Source organism: Pinus tabuliformis, chromosome J (genome assembly GCF_031772625.1).
Source record: "Pinus tabuliformis cultivar Carrire ecotype Pingquan chromosome J, CPIR1, whole genome shotgun sequence".
Classification (NCBI taxonomy): Eukaryota; Viridiplantae; Streptophyta; class Pinopsida; order Pinales; family Pinaceae; genus Pinus; species Pinus tabuliformis.
The window spans coordinates 1,495,450,216-1,495,474,572 of NC_142295.1; positions in this window are offsets into that span (position 1 = coordinate 1,495,450,216).

A 24,357-nucleotide genomic window follows, 5' to 3' on the forward strand; every position below is an offset into this window, starting at 1 on the left:
AGTTCACAAACATTTTTCATACCCTTCGCACACAGTTGGGTATCAAAGATTCTGAGCTGCATTTAGTACTCAAATATCGTGGCTACCTGCACAAATACATCCAGGAAGAGATGGTGTTCTTGAACGTCTCCTCGCTCAGCACGGCATACCGATACGCTGTCAAAATCGAGCAAAAGTTCAAACAGAAGAAGCGAGACTTTGGATCTGCAAATCCGAAGCCCAAAGGACAAAGCCAAGGCGGGGTAACCCAAGACAACCCGTCGAAGCCGCAAGAAAAGAACAACACCACGAAGCCGAAGAAGGACACAGGAAAGTGGTGTGAGTTCCACAAGAGTCCCACTCATAACACAAGTGAGTGTCGGACCAAGCAGTCGCTGGTGGCTGAGTTGAAGGCTTCTGAATTAGATGCATGTTCTGACCCTAAGCCAGAACCTGACATGGGGAATGGCAAAGGGAAGCAGATCATTGATGCGGATCCCAATGCCACTGTTGCCACTGCCAAGATCCAGAAAGATGAGCCCGAAAATCCAGAAGAGAGGGAGCGTCTTTTCCACTCACAGATGTGGGTGAAGGGTTCGCCACTGCAATTCATTATTGACAGTGGCAGCCAAAAGAACCTCATTTCAGCAGAGGTCGTGAAGCGGTTGGGCCTACCGACTACACCACACCCACAGCCGTATAGTATCGGGTGGCTTCATGAAGGATGAGATCTGAAAGTTCACCAGCAGTGCCGCCTTCCCTACAACATCAAGCCCTTCACAGATGAGGTACTGTGTGATGTTACACCTCTGGATGTTTGTGATGTATTATTAGGCCAACCATACTTGTGGAGGCGACATGCTGTGTATGATTCAAGGCCTCGTGTTGACATTATTTCTTTAAATAATTCATTATACAGGATACCGGAGGTAGCCCCACCTACCGCCACATCTTTGATCACTACTAAGAAAGGCAGCAAGCTCATCTCCCAGACCAGGAAATTCATCTGTCTAGTTCACTCCCAAAGTAAGGGGAAGATCGTTGCTACATCCATGACCCCTGTAAAGGGTTCCTCCACGCAGCAGCAGCAGCAAAGGGATACGGTCATGACAGAACACAGGAACAACTTCTCCTCACCCACAAGGGTACCACATAAGTTTCAGGTGGGCAACAAAGTTTGGTTACATCTGTAGAAAGAACGCCTTACAAGAGCCCATCAGAAGCTCCGACCACTCTGACATGGTCCTTACACCAGTACCAAGGCTACGGGAAACAATGCTTTGAAGCACAACATTCCTCCATTCCTTTGCTTGCACCGAGTGTTCAATGTGGACCATCACCGACCATGCTTCCCACCATTTCTAGTCACAGCAGAGATTGCAGAACAGCTCACCAGAGACCCAGCTCAGCAGAAGCTTCCTCATCTCAGGGAGGAACTCAACGCAATGGGGACCATTGCTTCCTAAGGGGGGAGGAATGATCCAGGTGGATGTTGGTGGCCACCCACCTATCCCATTTGGACTCCCACAACTGTCTCTTTCAGCTTTTTCAGTTTCCTAAATTGTAGCACATTTTACTATTTTTAGCAGTTTTTTCGGGTCCTGAACTTCCGGAGCCATTTTGAGGCCCTAAACGACGTTTTTTTGGGAATCTGGGACAAAATGGGTCCATGATGGGTCCATGGACCCATGTTGCCTCCGAAAGTGGTAGTACTCAGATAGATCTTTCTAACGAGCTATCGTACGCGTCAAACGGAGATCGTATGCCAAAGTTACGACCCCGGGAAATTGATGTACCAATTTACCCAAACGGGGCTCACAATTTGGCGTTTCATCTTCTCGGGTTAGGTTTCGGGATGTGAAGGGTTTTTCATTGTTTCTCAACAATAAATAGGCCTTCAAGCCTCATTGTAACACAGTTCTGAACAGTTCAGAGGCATGTAGCCACCACATCTCTTCTCAGAGATAAGCTACCATCGCCCTAGCAGGTTTATTTCCATTTCTGGTTGTAAGCATATTTTAGTATTTTCCATTAATGGAATGAAGTATTATTTCCACTGCATCTTTGTGTATATGGTTATCTCTGTAATTTGTTGCATTCCTGTTTAAATCCGGATCATCATCTGAGGTAAATTCTCCTCCCCGATCAGACCTGAGGCATTTGATTCTACGATCTGATTCGTTTTCAACCAAGGCTTTGAATGATTTGAACTTTTTGAAAGCTTCATATTTATACTTCATGAGTCCTATCCAACACATCCTTGAAAATTCGTCAATGAACAATATGAAGTACTCTTCACCTCTAGGTGACCTCTTCCTAGTTGGACCACATATATCAGTATGGACAAGTTCAAGTGGCCTGCTAGCTGATCCTTCCTTTTCAGGGAAATTAGTTCTGGTTTGTTTACCAAAATGACATGACTTGCATATTGTATTGCCTAGAATTCTAATGTCAGAAGATCACGAACTGCCTGGTATTTGCATGCTTTCCTTATCTGAGAGAAGCTAAGATGCCCCAATCTTCTGTGCCATAGCCAGTGTTCATCATTCTTGCTTAGATAGCATTGATGTTGTCCTTCTTTGAATGTGTATAAATTATTTGGAGTTATTATGCCTTTGATCACTGTTTTTCCTGTATCGAGATCACGAACACTACATCCATTTTATCAAAATATTACCTCAGTTCCTTGATCGCACATCTGACTGACACTCAATAGATTATGCTTTAAGCCATCAACATACATAACATTTCCAGCTTTGACCTTTTCTTTCAACTGAACAGAACCTTTACCTTTTATGAACGCAGGGGTGTCATTTCCAAATGAGACCTTCTTTTCCTTTTCTAAGGCACTATATGATTGAAGTTTTCCTTTATTACCTGTCATATGTTTCGAACATCCATTGTTGATGTACCATTGATTTTCCTGTCCTTCTTCATATAAGGCTATCCCACAACTTTCTGGTTGTGGTTCTTTCTTTCTCCATGTTTTGGGGTTCAATGAAGCTTGCTCGTTCTGAGTTGTTTGCCGAAACCTACTCCTGCATTCAGACTCTACATGACCGAAGTTGTTGCAAATAGAACATTCTATTTCATTTTCAAGAGCAGTAAAGTTATTGTAGGTCCTTTTCATGTTCCCAGTCATACTCCTTTGTTTTTGAGCTTCCCTAGTCATGATGGTCTTGTAGGCAACACATTGAGCAGCTTTATGACCAAAGTTATGACAAGAAAAACATTGGCCATTGAAGAAATTCTTGCGATTATCAAACCTACCAACCAATTGATTGTAGTTTCTATTGACATCCATTCTTGAGCCAAATTGAGAATGATTTACCTGTGGTTGATTGAAGCTTTTGTTCATCCTTGAAGTAGATTTCCCCCAACTTACTTGGTAATCTTTGTTCATTCGTGAAGCCAATGGTCCCTGATTTACCTGGTATTCTGCATTATGCTTTTGTTGTCGATTATCAACCTGTTCACTTCTCCTTGTTGCATCAAGATAACTTTTGGAGGTGGATGGCTTCTGTGCTTGAGCCGTTTCTTCGGAATATCCGAGACCTGTCTTGATTAGAGGAGAACACTGTTTTTTGATAATCTCATCTAAAGTTTCAAATCCTTTAGCAAATCTAAGATTAAGAGCTTTTGTTTTCTCAATTTCTTTTCTAAGTCCCACAATTTCACATTCTAACTCTTCATTGTGTTTATCTCTTTCAGCAAGTTGGAATGTCAAAGTGTCTATAATCATGTTCTTTTCTTCTAAACAAATTTTGAGTTTAGAAATTTCTTCATAAAGATCTTCTTCATTTATAGCATCCAAGAAGTCATCATCTTCAAAAGCCATCAAAAGTCTATCATCATTACCTTGTTCATCTTCATCACTATTTGAAAGTCCATCACTGTCTTCATGTGTATAATAGCTCTTCTTACTTACATTCTATTTTTTGTTCCATCTGACAGGTTCCTTACCTTTGTCTAGTCTATCTTTATGAGGGCACTTTGCAGCATAGTGACCGACTCTTCCACAAGAAAAGCATTTGAAAGGCAGCTTACCTCTGAATCTTCCAGTTCCCCGTTGAAGGTTCTTGACAAAATTTGATTCTTCTTCTTCTTCAGACATATATCCTGACTCATTGTAAACTCCTTTTCCTGAGGCTTTGAATGCGGCTTCTCTCCTGTCTGATGGTCCCCCTTTTCTCATTTCGTAAGCAGTTAGAATTCCGTGCAGCTGGGACATGGTAAGACTCTGTAGATTCTGTTTTTCTTCTATGGCAGAAACTTTTGAGTCAAACTTAGGAGACAAAGATCTTAGTACCTTTTCAACCAAAACAACTTCTTTTATTTCTTCACCCAAGTTTTTCATACAATTTACGATCTCATCTATACGTAGGAAATAGTTAGCCACGCTTTCATCATTGTGCATTCTGAGACTTTCATATTGAATTCTAAGAGTTTGTAGTTTTGCTCGTTTTACTTGTTCATCTCCTTCATAGCTCAGAACGATCTTGTCCCATATTTATTTTGCGGTTTTAAGTTGCATAACCTTGACGAATTCTGATTGAGATAGACTCCCTAATAGAGTATTGACAGCCTTTGCATTTGTTTCATACTGCTTTTTACCAGCCGGATCTGTAGGAGTTGTTGATGGAAATGTATATCCTGTTTCTACAATATCCCAAACTTCTGTACCAAGAGATTGAAGATAGGTTGTGATTCTTACCTTCCAATAGACGAAGTTGCTCCCATCAAAAATTGGTGGCCTGATGGATGCCTCTCTCTCGTAATTGCTCATGATGATAGATCTTCCTTCAAGCGGTCAAGCTTCTTCTGAAGGACCTGCTCTGATACCAATTGTTGGAAATAATACTGAGAGGGGGGGTGAATCAGTATTATCAAGTCAATTATTTTTCAATTCAACCACAGATTTGTATACACTACTTTAGTTAGAGAAACCAGCGTATATACGCAACTTCAGTTAAGGAAAACAACGTATAACTCACAGACTTGTAATTTAGTTATTCTTTAGATGTTAATCTTAAATCTGTGTGTCAGAACCATATAGACATCAACTAGGAACAGAAAAATAGTGCAGACAGTCACACATAAGAACACAAGATATAAGGTGGAAACCCAATGTGGGTGAAAACCACCTGCTGCAATATGTCTCTATCTTCTTAGAAACTTCTTTTTACAATGATTTTGTACTGGTGCAATCTTATACTAGTACGCAGGCTGCTACCTGCAGAAGGCTACAACCTTCTCTCGTTCTCCAACTTCACCTGGAAGGGAGCTACAACCCCCTTATCTCTTGTACTAGCTGAGGTACTAGTACGCAGGCTGCTACCTACAGAAGGCTACAACCTTCTCTTTTCTTCCAGGGACCACGTTTCATAAATTTTCAGACTGGATCCGTGAATAACATCAATCATACATCAAGTATATCTGCAATAATCAATCTCCTTTGTACAACCCAATATAGGATCAACCAGAACACTTCTCAGAATGTTGTAACCAGAAAACAGTAACAGTAACCAGACACCAAATTTGAACCCAGAACACTGCAGCAATAAACAGAAGCAGCTAAAGCATATTTCATGAAATGTACGCTACTTCACTAAGCATAAACCTATGTACATACGCAGCTGTATCAATGCCAACCAGCGTATACACTATCTTATTTCGCTGAACCTGCATGTATACGCGCCTCTGATGTGCGGAACCTGCGTACAGATCTATAACAGACAATTTTCTCTTTTCAAGTATTCAGACATCAATTATACCCAGTTTATCATATTTATAGATCTACTCATGCGCCAAATACAACAGATCAAAAACCATATAGTGTTACTACTATTCAAGCCATAAGGTCTTGATCAATAGAACTTATCCATCTTTTAGTGCTCAGGTCCTCCTTGGATCAGATTCAACAATGCACCATAAACCAATCACCAGTGTTCCAAATCGTGCTCCTCTTAAGATATTCATTACTTTAATCGATACACTTGCCAAATGATCTCCTTCCCTTTTTATAGTTTTAGGCTTACACAAACCATGGTCCAAAACCATTGATAACCAATACTAGGGACTCAATACCTGGGTTCAACACTTTGGATGCAATACCAAGGACCAAAACCATAGGTTCAAATATGTCGAACTAAATACCATGGACCAAACATAAATTTTCCCACATGTACGAACTTTTCTCTGCATGAAAGTGCGTGCATATGTATATGCGCCTTCTGAACGGTATACCCGCGTGTATACGTGATTTTGTTACGAGGAACCTGCGTATACCTCATTTCCTTTCATTTTGAGAACCTAAACTGTGATCTGCCCTTTGAGTGAGTTGCCATCAAGGACAACACCTGTGCCATAGTGCCAAACCAGTGCCATAATGCCAACACTTTATGGATAGAAAAGTTGAAATATCATATGCATGGGATCTAGGAAATGCACAAATAACAAGGCATAAGCATATTTTTTTTTTCAATGTTTAATTCAGGCATGTACCGTAACATTAATAACTTAAGAATCATAGGAGATTATAGGAACTAAGTTTGCCATCTAGTAGTTGGTACTTGCCTAAGGGATAGTAAATTGCAAAGCATACTCAAGTGAATTAGAATTCTTGTAAATAAAATTCATTCTTCCTCTATGTATCGTATTCTTCATAAAAACAATCAAAAAGTTGATACAACAACCAATAAAGGAGTACATTTGGCCCATGAAGTTTTGATGATCAATGGGCAAAAGAGTTATTTCCCTCTCTTAAGGATGTTGAATAAAAATTAAGATATTTAGACCATCTTAAAGGTTCGCCATATGTGGATGGCAAGCACGAACTTAACCTCCCCTGGATCAGTCCAACATGGCCTTCCCCTATGATAATGTGGAGAAGGAGGAGGTATTGGGAAGCCTATTGACGCAGGACATGTCATTTTGTTACTTTGTTATAAACCGTGTAGTTCATTATCGATTGCATAGTGGGCTAAGGTCAAATTACAATAAAGCAGGGGCTCAAATGATAGCGAGATTGATGAGTCATTTGGTTGAAATGTGGGAAATGAGTGAGGACAGGGGGAGACACTACGAATGGTGATTATTGTTCACCTTGGCATCATTAATTTAGATTGAAGCTAGAGGTTTAGTCATGCCAATGGTCTCCCCTGCGATTTTGGATGATGCTCTCTCCCCTTTGTAATTTGCTTGAGGGATAATATGATTTATGGTACTACACATATAGGTATGTTTTTGTAGGATTAAACCCGATTTTAAATTCACTTTCAATTGGAACCGATGTTGGGAGGTTTATTTTGTGGTTGTTGTTTGGCAAAGGGATGTTGTGTCTTTTGCTTCTTTAATTTTCTAGCTATCTACTACTCGGTCTGACTTTTTGGGTTGAGGTCTGTAGACCGCAATGCATGCAACATTCTCAACTCAGGTATATGATGTTGGAGATTTCTAGAAGAGAACTATGTAATGATTTAGTTCATCCAACATTTCAAATGGTTACTCCATCCATCATCAGGGACCAAAGAGCTTTTGAGTGAACGAGTGTTGAAGAGCCATTTTATAGGAGACAGAGAGCCAAGTATCTGTTAGAGAATAAACATGGTCAAGGTCAAATTGTAACAAATTAGTAACAAATATTTAATCGGAGAACAAATTTTGACCTAACTAATATTTAAGTCATCAAAAGAATAAATAAATATAGTAGTTTAAGTTTGAATTTGACCAAAATCACAAATGAGAATTAATTAATTTTGAAAATTATGAAGTAAGAATTAATTCAAATATTTATTTATTTTATTTATATATATATATATATATATATATTGTGAATAAAGACTAATTCTATTAAGAGAGGAAAAAATATAGTACAATCAAGCCTGGAAACAGGCAGAGCAGAGAAGCAAGGGAGCCGGAGGTGATAGGGAATCAACCTTGCTCCATAGAGACAGACAAGGGAAGGGCCATAGAAAGCATAGGAATACAAAGGAAAGTACTGAGCAAAAAAACTACCCCGAAGGGTTATTTCCTGCAAAACGACATTTTTTGCCTTTTTTCTTGCTCACTTTTATCCACCCAGTGGAGCTTGGCTGAGTCATGACAAGTTGTAGATTATTCTGTTCTGACGGCTGAGCATCCTTATCAGAGTCTGAGGACGAAGAGAAATGAGAACGTTTCTGAGAAATCTGAGGGTTAGAGGGAACCTCCGGATCAGCCGAGGGAGCGTCCATCGGAATTTCCTCATTCTGCAAATCAGCTTCAATTTCCTCATCAACCTGCACATCTGCCTCAGATTCCTCCTCCTCCGAACTCGAGAAGCCTAAATCGTCCAACAGACGGGGAGGCTCAAAAGGATTCCATCTCTTGGATTTGGGCTTACGATTCAGATTCTTCTTTTTATCTTTGAACTGGGAACATGTACTCTGAAGGTGCCCTGTTTGATGACAATGGCGACAGCGGAAGGCTGTATTCTCGTAATCCAGTGGTTGAGTCCAATGGAAATCTCCAAACTTGAGATTAATCTGATCCGGCAGTCCTTTGCTGATATCTATTTCTGCACACAGTCTGCCGTAAGTGTAGAGACCATTTTCCCTTCTTGAGGTATCTGTAGCCAGGTATCGTCCTAAAGTGTTTCCAATGGCTAAGAAGACAGAGAAATCCCAAAAATGAGCCGGAAGATTCAGGAGCCTGACCCAAATGGGAAGCTTGGAGATGACTGCTGTAGAAGGGTCGAAGTCAGGAAACCAAGGGGTAAGAAAAAGCCCAGCCGAACCCCAGAACCAAGGGCCTCCCGTTAAGGCTTTCTGGTAGTCTTCGTTTGAGTCAAAAACCACCAGGAAGAAACCTTTTGAACATAAGAAGATTTTGCATTTTTTAGTCCAAAAGGAATGGACCCATTGGTAAAGATCTGCTGTGCGAGGCCATAGCCCATTAAATCTGCATATGAGTGCTGATTCTGCAAAAATCTGGTAGCGGTTTTCAATCCCAGGATTAGAGAAGCTAATGGAGGGAATTTCCTCTGATTTGTCTACCAGAAACGGCTTTGGAGCGCCATTTAGCTGGGCTGCCTTTGAAGAGAACTGAGGTTGGGCAGCGTTTTTGCGTGCTGCATCTTTGTAAGAGAAATATGGGGCAGAGGAGGTTTGCCCAAAGGAACCACCTCTTAAACGGAAAGAAGCCCCAATAGAAGCGTCCTTTTGAATGCTGTAAAAGGAGAGAGGAAGGGGATGCATAAGTTGCTTACCCTTATATAGCAGTCTAAGGCAAGAGGAGGGAATCCCCAGCCGACATTCAAGTTTTTGCAGAAGATCCTGCACAAGATCTGTTGCGCGAACCCATAACATTGTCGTTTTGCCTGAAAGATTGACTTGGATCTGAAATGCATGTGATTCTTCAGGCAGATCTGGCTGGTTCAAGAGAGAAAGCTGCTTCAGATTTGAGCTCGTCTGAACTTGCCGCCTGATAGTTGCTTGCCCATAGATCTGGGTTTTTTTAAGGCCCCAAGATCTTCTGGGCTTCTGATCTGATGGTTTAACTGCAGATCTGAGCATCTGACTGCCATCCATGGTCAGGACGCCCGATTCAGAACTGAACCTTGACCCTGCAAACACAACTTGGACTAGATTGGGTGAAAAGGAAGGATATGGACAAAACGCTATTGACCTTGCCGCAGAGTCGGTATCTTGACGTCTGATCTTGAGGATTCGATGAATGCAGATCTGTAATAAATGCAGATCTGTGACCCCATTGTGCAGATCTGTGACATTGAGCCCCCCCGCTTGGATACCGCTGAAATCTTTCTTCAAAAAATGCTCCCCTTCCTTTACGCGTTCAGTGTCTCGAGCGCCAGAATCGAGTTTGAAGCCTTCAATTTCTTCTGCGCTAAGGCAGATGCCAACGGCCCCTGCAGAGGCGTCTTCCCTCTTCGAGACTAAGAGTTTCGCTGGCATGGAGACCAAGAAATAGCAAATATCTATGAACCCCTCTGCATGCAATAAAACTTCAAGATTATTCCAGGATTTGGGTTCCATGAAATTAACCGGAAGCCATTTTACGCACCCTGGGATTGACAGGTCGTCTGCGACAGAGAAATCATTCAGCGCGGTGGGCAAAAGAGAGCCACAAACCATTGAAACCCTCGACTCCATCGCTCTTATAATTAATTCAAATAATTATTCATAATAATTTAAGGAATAAAAACAATATTAATTAAATAAGTTAAAGTTGAATTAAGAGTTAATAATCAAACAATATATTTGGTCTTAATTGATATCTAAGTAATTAAATAAATAAACTAAATTGAAACTTTAAGTAAGAATTTGACCAAAATCACAAATGTGAATTAACTTTTGAAAATTATGAAATAAGAATTAATTAAAAATATCACTTATAATTATTTTTTTAATTAAATGATTTAAAATTGAATTAAGAGTTGATAATCAAATAATATTTGATAATTATAAATTAATATTAAAAATGATTTAAAAATAATTCAAATAAAATGACTTAGAAGACTACAAATAAGAATAATGTAATAAAATAGTTCAAAAACTAAAATTAACAAGAGCCATGTTGTCAAGCCCACAAGTTGAGTCGGGCACGCCCATGTATGTGATGGGCACCCGAGCTCAGTTTTATGCGACGGTGGGCGGACATCGATTAAAGGCGACCGTGTGCGACGGGCGGGCGCGCCCATGTGCAATGGGCAGGCACACTGCAACGATGTGCGACGGTCGGTCACCACAGTCGTGCGCCTTAGCCAACACGGAGGGAAAGTCGACATGAGAGGCGAAAAACTGAAGAGTGGAAATTAGGCTAAGTGTTGGGTGAAGGGCGACCATGGAGAGTTTATAGGCCAACTTGGGCATACGATGGAGGAGGCCGACTTAACTTAAGTGGACCCAGCGTACATGGAGATGTGGTTGGGTCGACGTGTAGACATGGGCGGGATGACCCATACTTGGGTGGACGGCCGCACCAGTTGAGCGTGTTAGTATGGGTATATATACACCCATGGATGAGCATTCAAGGCATGGAAGGAAGCACACAACAACATAGGTGAACTTTCTTGAGACATCCTTGGGTGGACAAGTAAGGGAGGCATAAGGAGAAAGAGAAATTTGAGGTTCTGGGCAAGCTGCAAGATCGGCGGGTGAAGGGTCGCAGGGTATGTGTGCACAAACCCGACCCGACAGCGTCGTAGGATGCGGGCGAGTGCGTATACATGGGCAAGTGGGCAGCTTGACCTGAGGGCATCGCAGGGCGCGGGTGGGCTACCCGAGTTGTAGGTTGGAGCAGTGTTCCAAGGGTGAGACCGACGACTTGTGCCGAAGGGAAATTTGGGGTTTCTAGCAATGTGAACAACGCCAGTTGTTGTTGCACGGTTGGGATGCAACTTTGGATATTTGTCTAAGTGTGCATACCGACGGTGGTTGCACAACTTAGGGGCGGAGTTGTATACGATTGTACACTTGTAAAATATTGAATTGTTATATATTACTGATATGGGCGGAGTTTTCGGAGTTGCCCCTCCCAAGTATAATTGTGTATACTTGTATGATTTATGATTTTCGTTGCATATGAAGATGATGAATGGTAATTGAAGTTAAATGTTATTCCGCTACATGATTGTTAACAATTGAAGAATTGGAAAATTGACTAAGTGTTGAAGTGTTAGGTGTAGTCCGTACACACGAGTATTGGTGGAAAAATAAAGTGTGTAGCAGTGTCGCACCTGCTTATGTGTGGTTGAAAGACTACCACTAGGATAGGGGCATGACACACGTGGTGGCAATGTCACTGGTACCACGTGGATTTTGTTTATTATGTAGCTTTGTACTCTTATTATATATCATAATTTCTCTTAATTATATAGTTTTTATACATGATATATGTATGTATCTTATAGTATTTATTCAAAATTTAAATGATGACATTTCTACATCTAAATAGAAAAATGTTTTACAACTTAGTATAAAGAAAAAGTTACTAGAATCTAGATTTTATAATATTATGACAAAGAAAAGAAAAAATATAAACAAAAAAAATTGTAAAGTTCACCTTTATAAAAAATATTTATATTGAAATTTTGTCTTTTATCAAAATTTAAAATTGCATTACACAAATAAACTAAACTTATTATATATAATGTTGAAATGATATATTTATATCAAGTTATTATGTTGAAGTTTGTGAATAAATTTTAAGTGTAGAGAAAGAGTTAAATGAGATATTCTCCTATTATTATTATTATAAATTTAAAATTGCATTCCAAGTGTTAAGTGTTCAATGTTATGTAACTGTAATATTTAGTACTTATCATAATTCTTTTTATTGAGCTGAGAGGCTGTCATCAAAGTTGAAATTTTGCTCATATTGGCCCCAAATAAAAAATAAATAACTATACAAAATATTTAAATAATATCGATTCATAAAAAAAAATTGAACGTGAAGAAATTGGATCCCTCTTAGCTCATGTTAGATCTGTATTTAAGATGGATCTACACTGATGTATTTAATTTTAATATAGATAATTTTTATATTTGTATCTTATTATATTTTCAAAAAATTTAATAATAGTAATAATAATAATTTAATAACAAAGCAATATCAATGATGAATAATTCTTATTTTCGAATGAAGTATCACTAAAATTTTGATATTTAACCTCCATATAAAAATCTATAATATATTATTTTAAAAATATAGTTTTACCAACCAAAAAAGTTATTAATTTTAATATGAAAAATTCCAAACAAAGACTTAAAAATTAAATAAATAACAAAATCATTCACTAGTCAATGAATTTAAAATGGGTGGTGGATGAACTTAATCTCTTTTTTATGAGAGATTTTTTGGCGTAAATCACATGATATTTAATTTGTCAATGCGTTTCGAACCAACCAGTGTAGTTCATCGTCAGGACAAGTTGAATGAACAGATCAGGAATAGTCATTGGAGGTTTTGCTCTATCTATTTAACATGCTATGCATGATCTGTTCATTCAACTTGCCCTGATGATGAACCACACTGGTTGGTTCGAAACGCGTTGACAAATGAAATATCATGTGATTTACGCCGAAAAATCTTTCATAAACTTGATATGGATCACAGAAGTCTCAATAAAACAACTTAATCCCTTTCAAAATATCCACTCACGAGAGATTCGGTGTCTAAGTCCTTGATTTCAAACATTATTGTGTTTATTATAAAGTTGTGAACGGATTTTATTTCGGGTTCAGAACCCCCGATAGGATATATTGTAATGTTGTAATAAAGTTTTCTCATGGAGGGTTTAATATTGGATTACCCTAATGGGTGCGTGACATATTTTGTAAATAGCTGGTGTTTTTATATTATAAGAAGGTTTCTAAATATTATATATATAATATTTATATATTATATTATATTAAAAAAAAAAAGAGCAAAAGGAAGAAGATGTCTTAAGGTTGTTTTTAATGATAGATTGTGCAAAAGCAAAAAAAATTGGATGTAGCAAAATAACAAATGGTTTAGTAAATGGGGGATTTGCTTGAATGTGTGTCATATAAACAACAAAGAGATAAAAGCTTTTGTTATGGAAAAGTTCCACAAGCATACTTGGGATAAAGAGCTAAGAAGAAAGATAATTTACCATATTGAAGTGTTTAATCCCACTCATAGTCATCAACCAAAAGCATTAATAGAGGCCAATATTTCTTGGAGAGCCAAACTTCTTATTGCTTAGTTAAGGACTAATTCTCATCAACTCTGTTGTGAAACGGGGTGCTAGAAAAAGCCTAAGGAAGAGTGGAGGAAAGAGTATGCATTTTTTGTTCTTCTGGAAAAGTGGAAACAGGAAAACATTTCATTTTAGAATGTGAGGCCTTCAAAGACAATAGGGAAAGTTATGCAGATATGCTGGCAGCTAGCTCTTGGGATAATCTATTTAGCGAGAGGTTTGTCGAGAAGCTGGAAGCATTTATTTTGAAGCTTCACAAAAAAAAGGCAAAATACATCAAGCAAATGAAGAAGCAATGTGTCTCATATGTTATCTTTAACCTTTTGGATGTTAAAATAATTTCTTTCTTTCTTTCTTTCTTCTACATACCTAAGTGGAAAATTTGCTAATTTGAAGGTGGTGTATCAAGCCAAATAATAGATAGATAAGGTGGTGGGGGTCATAATTCTATGAATGAAAGTGGGGCTACAACATGCTAAAATGGTAATAGAAATGGGCTTTCAAGCCACTAGTGGTTCCCCAATCCCTTCAAAAGGTACAAGTGGCAAAACAACACGCTCAAATGCTTATAGAATTGTTGAACCAGTTTAGTAGACCTCGTCTCTGAAATGTGTATAATTGTCGGCGTCATGGTACACGTCACCCTCAAACTTTGATCGATGGGTGTCTGACTCCGCAGGGGAGCATCGGACACGACAGAAATGATGCGGAGCATTAAATGTTAAGTAGCCAACGCTGACACAAGTCGAGCAAGCAGCCAGCGAACATGGGATGGATATGGAAAAGGGGTAATCCACGCTGGATGAGGCAACCACAGTCCGCACTCGGACAAAGAAGGTTTTTTGATGTTGGGTGGTCTTGAAGGTGTGCTCTTAATTATGGCGGGTCTCTACCTTATTAAAATTGTTGACGTATTGGCTCGGGCCATGGAGCCCTAATGCCGGCGGCGGGCAAACGTCAGCGAAATTTTTTTAGTACAAGCCTTTTTAAATTAAGGTTAAAATTATATACTATATACAAAATTTCATTGTAATATAGAAATTAATACATCAAAGTGATTACTAAATGTCATCACTACCAGTGACATAATAATTAAATAGATTAAGAATTAGTCAAATTTGACTAAATTCAATAATAGGGAATTAAAAGATCGAGAGATCTGAGATAATGAAAATTAAATTAATATATAACTAAACGTTATAAATTATTAATTAGACAAATTTAAGATAATTACAAAAATTATAGATAAGAATTAAAAAAAAATTGGAGTAAATTAGAATTATTTTTTTTAAGAAACGATATTTGGAAGTCTATAAATATAAGAATAGGAAGGAACAAAGAAAATACAAGCCAACAGAAAACTAAAGTAGAACAAAAGATAATGTAGGATAAATGAAACTAAAGAAGAAATTTAATAAATTAGAAATTATTAGAAGAAAGAAAGGATAGATAATGAATCAAAAGGAAATGAAGAGGAAGTGGTGAAACACAACCATTCTAGGGAATGGAAGGGTGAGGAGAGGAGGATGAAGGGCAGGGATCAATGGGAGAGCTAGTGGATGACGGGCTTCCAGGATTAGCTAAGCCTATATCCATCTTCTCTATTAAAATTATTAGGGCTCTTCTCAATTTCAAGGGCTTCTCGAATAATGTGAGAGGTATAAAAGGGAACAATGACTAGATCTTTAATTGATCAAAACAAATCAAATGTTTGGATTTAAAATAGTGTCCAACGATGATAGACTTTGATAGATGGTTGTGGTTGGTATTAGCTATGTGTCCTTTGAGGCATGTTTTAAAAGGGTGACACATTTGGCGAATATAGGATTTACCACATGAAGAGGGAATCTGATAGACCCCTGATCCTTGCATGGGATCAAATTTGTCTTTGGTCGATCAAAATAATTGCTTGAGGGTTTTATGGGGCTTGAAAATGGTTTTTATGTTTTTCTTGGCCAAGATCTTCACTATAAGATATGTGGTTCCTTTAATGTATGGGAGTGTAACTTGGCCACAAGAAGGAGAAGGAATAATATTGACAGACCTAGGGTGAGAGACCGCTTGAAAGGCTTTTAATATTTGAGCATTGGAATAGCCATTGGCTTTGAAAACAAATGAGATTTTTCAGCTGAAAGGAATTGTGGGGGGGGGGGGGGCAGAAATTTTCAAAGCTCTGGATATGAGGGTTTTAAGAATAGTTGATTTTTAGGATGGGTGGTGATGCGAAAGGGTGTGAAGATAATAGTCGATGTGAGTCTTTTTTCTATAAACTTGATGGGAGAGGGAGCCATTGGGGAGTCGAGTAACGAGGACATCAAGGAACATAAGGGATTTATTTGATTTGATTTCCATGGTGAATTTGAATATAAGGGAAAACACTATCAAGATGAGAATGAAAGGCATCGAGTGCAGTCTGACCGTGTTGCCAAATGACAAAGGTGTCGTCAACAAATCGAACCAACACTTGGGTTTTAGATGTCAAGATTTCAACGTTTTGGCTTCAATGTGTTTCATACAGATGTTAGCAACTACTGGAGAAAGAGGGGAACCCATAGAAGTACCTTTCGTCTGTTCATAGATGGTACCTTTAAAAGGAAAAAAAGTAGAGGTAAGACAAATTTAGATTAGGTTCAAGGTTTCAACATCAACTAATTATGAGATTACGTCTAAAGCTTCAAGAATCGAGAACTTGGTGAAAAGGGAAACTATGTCAAATTTGACCAACAAGTCATTCTCATCAATCTAGATGTTTTTGGTTTTGAGAATCAAATCAACATAATCTTCCTCTTTACCCACTTACATACAGCTTAAGCTTATTCCCCATACCCCAAAAACTCCTAAAATTTACGGTCAACCTAAAATTCATAAGCAAGAAGTTCCCCTTCATCCCATTGTTAGTGTTGTTTGAGCCCCTACCCATGCTTTGCGCTAATATTTAGCCACCAATCTTCAACAATTTGTGGGCTCCACTTCCTCATATATTAAACATTCTGTTGATTTCATTCTCAAAACCCAAAACATCCAGATTTATGAGAATGACTTGTTGGTCGACTTTGATATCATTTCCCTTTTCATCAAGATCCTCGTTCTTGAAGCTTTAGACATAATATCGTAATTGGTTGATGTTGAAACCTTGAACCTAATCCAAATTTGTCTTACCTCTACTTTCTTTCCTTTTAAATGTACCATCTATGAATAAACAGAAGGTATTGCTATGGGTTCCCCTCTTTCTCTAGTAGTTGCTAACATATTCATGGAACAATTTGAAGTCAGAGCATTGAACTCTTGGCATCTAAAACCCAAGTGTTGGTTCTGATTTGTTGACGACTCCATTGTCATTTGGCAACACGGTCAGATTGCACTCAATGCCTTTCATTCATATCTTACTAGTATTTCCCTAGATATTTTATTCACCATGGAAATTGGATCAAATAAATCGCTTTCATTCCTTGATGTCCTCATTACCCGGCTCCGCAATGGCTCCCTCTCCCATCAAGTTTATAAAATAAATACTCACACTGACTGTTATCTTCACACCCTTTTGCATCACCAGCCATCCCAAAAATCAACTTTTCTTAAAACCATCATATTCAAAGCTCTGAAACTTTTTGCCCCCCAATTCCTTTCAACTGAAAATTCCCATTTGTTCCAGGCTTTCAAAGCCAATGGTTATTCCAACACTCAAATCTTAAAATCCCTTCAAGCAGTACCTCGCCCTAGGTTCACCAATCCTATTCCTTCTCCTTCTTGTGGCCAAGTTACGCTTTGATACATTAAAGGACCCATAGATCTTATAGCGAAGATCTAGGCCAAGAAAAACATAAAAATTGTTTTGAAGCCTCATAGAACCCAAGCAATTATTCTGATCATCCAAATATGAATCTGGTCCCATGCAATGATCAGGGGTCTATCAAATTCCCTATTCATGTGGTAAATCCTATATTGGCCAAACAGGTCGCCCTTTCAAAGCTCGCATAAAAGAACACATAGTTGATACCAACCACAATCGTCTATCAAATTCTTCCATCACTGAAGACTCCTTTAAATCCAAACGTTTGATTTGTTTTGATCAATCAAAGATCTTAACCTTAGTTCCTTTTTATAACTCTCGCATTATTCGAAAAGCCCTTGAAATTGAGAAAAACCCTAATTTTAATAAAGAAGATAGATATAGGCTTAGCCAATCCTAGAACCCGTCATCCACCAGCTCTCCCATTGATCCCCGTCTTTCATCCTCCTCTCCCCGCCCTTTCATTCCTTGGAATGGTTGTGTTTTGTCACTTCCTCTTCATTTCCTTTTGATTCATTATATATCCTTTCTTTCTTCTAATAATCTCTATTTTATTAAATTTCTTCTTTAGTTTTCTATTGGCTTGTATTTTCTTTGTTATTTCATGTTCTTAATATTATAGACTTCCAAATATCATTTGTTCAACAAAAAAATATAATTTACTCAACAAACAAACAAAAAACTTATCTATAATTTTTGTAATTATCTTAAAAGTTTTTAATTAATAATGTCTAATGTTTAGTTGTGTCTTAATTTAATTTTCTTTATCTCTCAATCTTTTAATTCCCTATTATGAATTTAGTCAAATTTGACTAATTCTAATCTATTTAATTATTATTATTATTTTTATTTTTTCCACTATTTTATTTTATTGCATTATTCTTATTTATAATCTTCTAAATTATTTTATTTGAATTTTCTTGAAATCATTTTTAATATTAATTTATAGTTATTAAATATTATTTGTTTATCGACATTTAATTCAATTTTAAATCATTTAATTAAAAAAATCGTTACCATTAATATTTTAAAATTAACTCTTATTTCATATGAAAGACTTGGTGTTGGCAGTTGTGAATGAGAGCGAGGGTTTTTGGGCATGCGAGTTTACGGTATGAAGCACATTGTGTTCAAAGGGGGAGGGAGTTTAGGGTATGAAGCACATTGTGTTCAAAGGGGGAGGGAGCGATGCTCCCTCCTATTAGAATGTGGTAACGGACAAGGGGAAGGGATCCACGATGGGTTTCAAGTTTTCAATAGACAGTGCATCAGCTAATAGCCAAAGAGTGGTTGGAGTAGCTACCCAGGGCGGGAATAATTAGAGAAGAGAAGACAACAGAAGTACTACAAGGAATCAGGAAGATCGATAGCAGCAGCAAAAGTCAAAAGGGACCACTAGGAATGGGTCGTGTAAGCCCAAAATGGCGATAATTCCAACGACATTAATCATCAGTCCCGAGACATAGGCCTTTAGGGATCGCATGTGATTGTATGCTATTATATGTAAGTTTCTGGCCCTCAGAAAAAGCATTATGCAGCAGGATCAAACATTATTGGAAACCACACGGGGAGATTGAGCTACATCTAGGGTCTAAGGGGTTCTTTACTATGGTCTTTGTGAATATGGAGGATAGAGACTAAATCTTATACGGCGGTCCCTACTTATTTGCATCAACAGGTCTATACATGCACCCGTGGATGGAAAAATTCAGTCCAGAAAAAGGAGACTTTCACCAAAGTTCTAGTTTGGTCAAGTTGTACTCTTTATCTCTTGACTACTGGCTACCCTCAACCTTAAAGCTTATAGGAGACACGTTGGGAAAGTTTATTAAGATATCAGAGGTAATGCTATAAGGAAGATATACATTGTATGCAAAGATTTGTGTGGAAATGGATGTCTCAGATGCTCTTCCTGAAGCTATTAAACCGAAATTTAGATATGAAATATGGCTACAATCGGTTGATTACGAGAAAATTCCCTTCAGGTGTAGACGTTATCATGAACATGGCCACCTGATCCGAGAATGATTGCTAAATAAAAAAGAGGATCAGGGGAAAGAACAAGAAAAAAAGATGTTGACGGTTTTGTGAGACCAAACCCAAGGGTACATCTGAAGCGAAGACAACAACAAAGAAATCGAGGAGGCAGAACAACACAAAGAAATAGTTTTGAAGTCTTGTGTGAAGAAAACCTGGAGAATCATAGGAATGAAGAAGATAAAAATAAGGAGAGGACAGAAGGTAAATAGGAGGAAATGATGTAGCTGACAGAAGATCCTAGAAAAACTTGGATAAATTGGACCTGTCTAGAGACTTTGAAGGAGATGTTGAGATGACCCCAAGTGAAGTAGGTACAAAAGATCCAAATCTACATGAAATAGTGGAAAGGGAAGGGATTGACCTTCATACTATGGTGGAACAAGCCCGAAAATAGGGACTAGAGGCCATCCCAACAGAGCAAATGGATAGGATCCAATACCTATACTTTAAGAGAGAAGAAGCTAAATTACGAAGCCATAAATGCGCACATACATACATAGAGGAGATGGGAGTTAAGGCGTTGGGATCTCAGACAATATTAGCACCATGGCACATCCAATGGAAAAAGAGGGAGGAAGTTCAACAATGTAGCTCTTCAAGGTCTCGAAGCAATGCTAATCAATTCAAGTAAGACGAGAGCATTAAGCTCACAAGCCAATCTTCGTAGTTAAAAATGAAAGTTATAACATGGAATGCAAGGGGCATAAATAGCCTCAGGAAGCAAATATTGCTTAAGAAAAATATTAAAATGGAATAGTCAGATATAATTTTGCTTCAAGAAATAAAATGTTCAATAGATGATCCAGGTAGATCTTCAGAAAGTACCAATGGCATGGTAAAAGGCTCAAAACTCAAAGTGGAGGTATCTGAATAAACTTAACATTGGATCGAAGTGCTCATCATCTTGATTCCAACGGTGTGAACGACACTCAAATCCGAGTTCTTATGAAGAAGTTAGAGCAAGTAAAAGTTCAAAGTTTGACTTGTTGAGGTGGCAGGAGCAGATGACATGGAAAAAGTCTCAGCGAATGGGGAAATGCCAAGTGGCAGGCTACCATTAGTCCCGCATATTGCATATCGGAGCAAGAGAAAGAATGTTAAGTCCCTATAAACTAGTGATTACCCCATTACTATTGTAGTTGTATCCCTTATTAATATTGTTATGCCCCTATTGTCCCCATATTTTTATTATTGTGCCCCATAGAATCCCTCTATTGTTATTTTTGTGCCTTTATATTATTATTGTTAGGTCGACTGGGTTATATTGTGACTCCTTAGACTCTTATATATAGAAAGGAGGTTTTGTCATTTGAATCATCAAAGAATCATTTATTTGTGTAATGTAAAGGAGGTTTCCCCCTCGAAGAGGCTGAATTCTAAGGCGTTGATCTATCTTTTCTATCTTTTTGTGAGCTGGTTTCATAACATTTGGTATCAGAGCTTTGGATTCTAGGGTTTTGCTGCTCCAAATAGGTCATCGTGGCATTTTCGCTATAACTTTTTTTCTGCGATGTTTCAGAAGCGAAAAAAAAACCCCATTTGAGATGAAATCACACTGAACCTTGGGTCCGAATTTCAGAGCTTTTTCACGCTATATTTGCGGAGATATGATTTGAGGAAGTTGGTCTTTTTGTAGACTCCTGAATTACATTCAAAACAGGTGACCTGGGGAAAATCGCCATAACTTTCTCTCTAAGCATCGGATTGAAATTTCGTAAGAAGGTACAAAAAGAGGATGGATCTTATTTTCTTGTATATATCTTTTAGAGCCAGAGGTCGAAACAGGGACACGTGGCATGTCGTACAAGTTCGCTCTACTGAACTAGTCTATAATCCGGTTAGTGTGGGAGAATTGGCATAAATCTTCCTTGGAGAATCCAATTTGGATCAGACTGGTGGCATTGGAAAGAGGACACAGAGGGCTACTGCAGGTCGCAATTTCAGAACTGGATGATTTGAAATCACAGAGATACATCAGAGGCAATATCGAGCTCCTACAAAGTGAAAAAATGTGTGTAGGTTGTTTTAAATTTTTGCTTAAGCTTGGTTTGAAAAATTATTTTGAAGGAATTCAAAGGGCATAGTAGAGCATTATTATTGGTAACTGATGCCCTGAGGAAAGAAAATGCAAACACCTAGTAAGCAACCTAAAAGCTCTAGCATGACTTATGAAGAAGAGGAAGAAATGCTACATGATATATCAAAATTACAAGACCAAGTGCAACAAATGTCACTCTCACAAAAGCTAACAGAAGCTAAGATAAATGGCGTGGAATCTAAGATAAAGGGTGTGGAAGCTAAGATGAATGGCGTGGAAGCTAAGATGGACGATTCGAATATAGATTTGAAGACAAATTTGAAGACATGCATGGCATATTTGAAGACAGATTTGACAAATTTTCTACAAGAAATGGTTACTAATGGTGAAAGGGTAGTAAAGGAAACTCATGATGCGAACAAAAGAAATGTTAATCATGATTTCATAGACTCTAATGTTGGATCGAAGACCCACCATATTCCAAAAATCAATATGAGGAAGTTTGATGGCAAGGATCCCGCAACATTGATATTACAGATGGAGCAATTTTTCGATCTCAATAATGTGCAAAACACACAAAAGATATGTATTGCAACTTTATATTTGGAACCAAATCAGTTTGTATGGTATCAATGGCTTTGCTCTCGTGAACGAATTATAACTTGGGCAATTTTTACGGAAGAATTGACAGCACATTATGAGGATACAAAAAGCAACACTTTTTTTAGCCAATTGATAAGTCTCAAACAAAATGGTTCAATAATGGAGCACATTGAGGAGTTCCAAAAATTGAACATAAGGGTAAAAAATATTCCAGAGGAGCATAGGATTGATGTGTTCATAGGGACTTTAAAGGACAATATCCAACATGATGTTCATATTTGGGAACCTGATTCATTAGAGAAGGCATTTAGGTTAGCAAGAAAATTGGAAAGCAAAATTATGGCAACCAGGAAGCATACAACTCACAACTATAAAGATGGAAGTGTTGTTGCCCCTAGTCTTCCACAACCTATAAGGTTGGCACCACAACAATTGGAAGAAAAAAGAGAAAAAGGGCTTTGTTACAGTTGTGATAGCAAATACACTAAAGGTCATAAGTGTCCTGAGAAGAGATTATTCTACATAGATTGTGAAGAGGAAGAAGAAAAGGAGCAAGAAAGGTCAAAAGAAGAGGATATACTCTAGGAACAAAGCCTAGATAAAGAAGAAATGAATCCGACCATATCTTGTGATGCATTGGCTAGAATTACCACTCCTCAAACCATCAAGATAGAAGGACAAATCAAGAAGAAAAAGGTAATAGTGTTGATTGATTCAGGAAGTACCCACAATTTTATTCATTGTAAGATAGCAAAAGAATTGAATTGCTTCCTATATCCAGCACCAGAGTGTCAAGTGATGGTTGCAAATGGAGGAACGATAAATTGCTCTGGAAAGTGCCATAATATCAAGCTATCCATGGGAGAATATGTATTGACTAGCCCAATGCTTTCCATTTCAATGGGAGGTGCTGATGTTGTACTAGGAGTCCAATGGCTACAAAGCTTCTAAAAAAGGAACAAAGAGGTGTAATTGCACAATTATGTTCGCTAGATGTTTCCACATCAAAATCATCTATTTCTCCAGATCTCCAAAAAGTCTTGGACAATCATTCCAAGGTATTTGAGACTCCAAAAGTTCTCCCACCTATTGGTGATCATGATCATGCTATTCATCTGATTCCAGGAAGTGTTCCTCCAAACATCAGGCCGTACAGATATCCCTATGCCCAAAAGAGTGAAATTGAACGTATGGTTGCAGAAATGCTAGAGGCTGGTATAATTCAACCTAGTCAAAGTTCTTTCTCTGCTCCAGTAGTATTGGTGCACAAGAAGGATGGATCATGGTGCATGTGTCCGGATTATAGGGAGCTCAACAAGCTCACTATTAAAGATTAGTTTCCCATTCCTGTCATTGATGAATTACTGGATGAATTGCATGGATCAATTTACTTCACCAAGTTGGATCTTCGTTCAGGATATCATCAAATAAGAATGAAGACTGAAGACATTCCGAAAACAGCATTTAGAACCCATGAGGGTCATTATAAATTTTTGGTCATGCCTTTTGGCCTTACCAATGCACCTTCTACATTTCAAGGTTTGATGAATTCCATTTTCAAACCCTTCCTTAAAAAATTTGTGTTAGTATTTTTTGATGATATACTAATCTACAACAAGTCTTGGAAGGATCATGTTGAACATGTTGATAGGGTGCTACAACTATTGGAGGAGAAACAATTATATGCAAAAAGATTCAAATGTTTCTTTGGAGTACAAGAGGTGGAATATCTGGGTCATATTGTATCTCATGAAGGAGTTAAGGTAGACCCTAGCAAAATTAAAGCCATTAAGGAATGGAAAATCCCCACATCCATAAAGCATCTACGAGGATTTCTCGGGTTGACAAGGTATTATCGCAAGTTTGTTAAGAATTATGGGAGAATAGTAGCACCTCTAACAACATTATTGAAGAAAGATGCATTTTCATGGACTCCATAAGCAACAAAGGCCTTCGAACATCTGGAAGAGGCAATGTGCCAAGCACTGATCTTAGCTACATCGGACTTCACAAAAACCTTTATTGTGGAATGTGATGCTTCAGGAAATGGAATTAGTGTTGTTTTAATGCAAGATGAAAGACCCATTGCTTTTGAAATTCGTCCAATCAAGGGAAAGTTTTTACACAAAGCTATTTATGAGAAGGAAATGTTGGCAATACTACATGCACTTAAGAAATGGCGAC